We start from the raw sequence: 1519 nt of genomic DNA, 5'->3' as shown, positions 1-1519 counted from the left end.
CTCTCTCTCTCTCTCTCTCTCTCTCTCTCTCTCTCTCTCTCTCTCTCTCTCTCTCTCTCTCTCTCTCTCTCTCTCTCTCACTCTCTCTCACTCTCTCAATTTATTATTACTTTTTTTATTAACACGTTTAGGTACATCAGCATTTGTGCAGCTGCCCTAGACTATATGAAGGGGAGTACAGTATGTGTCAAAAAGCTAGCTACGTGATGCTAAAAGTCTCCATCTCGCAGGATGGTTAGTCATACAGGGCCATATGTTTAGTAGCCTGTACTGGCAAATTTTGGGTACACTGTGAGGATATCTTCAAGAACACGAGAGTGAATAAAGTAATTGCAAAGCTCCAGGTACCTCATGCAAACTGGTCTGAAAGGTCTAATAACTGGGCATTCAGTGATGTAGTGTGGGAGATCATGCCGTAGTTCCTGCTCACAGAGTTTGCACCTGGAGTGCTCAGGATTGGGAGACCCGTCACCTGCAGCCACCTGCCACAGGTAACGGTAACCCAACCTGATCCTGGCAACCACTGTTTCGCACAGTCTAGTGGACGTTTTGTGCTGTCCATAGATGTAGGTTTCAGATCTGAACAAATCATAGCGTTTTATACTAGTACTTTCAGATCGTTGGGAGTCAGCTAGTTCTGCAGAAGGCCTGGAACTGAAAATAAGTCTACGGAAAACACAACCCGTGTTTATCAAGTACAGGGAATTGGGGGGGGGGGGGCCAGTAAATATCGATTTTTCCATCTGTCGAGAAGAACAATGAACACACACTTCAACAAGGCAGTAACAGATCCTCCGTCTTAACCTATCCAGTTAATTAGTTTGAGTTTTAACCAATTTTACACTCTTGAATTTGTAGAAATTCAGTCTTTTGATAGAATTAAAGGAAATAGATTCTCAAAGGTAGTCATGAAATCTCACTCACTCATCTAAAATGTATCTGTTTCTCCAACATGAACAAGGTCAGGATGGCCGAGCGGTCCAAGGCGCTGCGTTCAGGTCGCAGTCCGGTCTTCCGGGCGTGGGTTCGAATCCCACTTCTGACAGGTGACAATTTTTTCTCAGTTGTAAATTGCCGCGAATCACGTGTACTTAATTAAACACTACTTAATAAGACAGCCAGGTATGTCTTGAAGTGAACAGGTGAGGTAATGACCACCTTTGTGAAGAGAGTGTTGTATTAATACCAGAATGAATGGTGTATAATTACCCCTGAAGGGTGTATATTTACCCCTTAAAGGGTGTATATCTACTCATAAAAGGGTGTATATTTCTGTGAAGTGTATATATATGTGTATATATGTGAAGGGTGATTAATACTTAAGTAGAATGGAATTAACAGTGACGTAATTCAATTCACTAAACTATTCCAGTATTTCTCTTCTTAAAATACTTTACATTCTGCTTCTTAAAGTTCCGATAAAGTCTCAGAAACTTTCCTAGTGGAGAGTTACTGACCCAATGGGTCCAGAGACCTTCTCTCTCTTGCGGTTACCTTGCGTTGATTTTGGGGATCAGCG

General features: G+C 42.1%; 1 non-coding gene across 1 annotated transcript; it reads left to right on the top strand.

Annotated features, from left to right (window-relative positions):
- The first annotated feature begins 961 nt into the window (after positions 1-961).
- Positions 962-1045, top strand: TRNAL-CAG (transfer RNA leucine (anticodon CAG)). Its single transcript has one exon. It is a non-coding gene; the product is annotated as a tRNA-Leu (tRNA).
- Positions 1046-1519: the final 474 nt, after the last annotated feature.

This window comes from Procambarus clarkii, chromosome 91, assembly GCF_040958095.1.
Source record: "Procambarus clarkii isolate CNS0578487 chromosome 91, FALCON_Pclarkii_2.0, whole genome shotgun sequence".
NCBI classification, from domain to species: Eukaryota; Metazoa; Arthropoda; class Malacostraca; order Decapoda; family Cambaridae; genus Procambarus; species Procambarus clarkii.
Note: the sequence above shows the minus strand (reverse complement) of the source record. Positions and strands in the feature narration are given on the sequence as shown.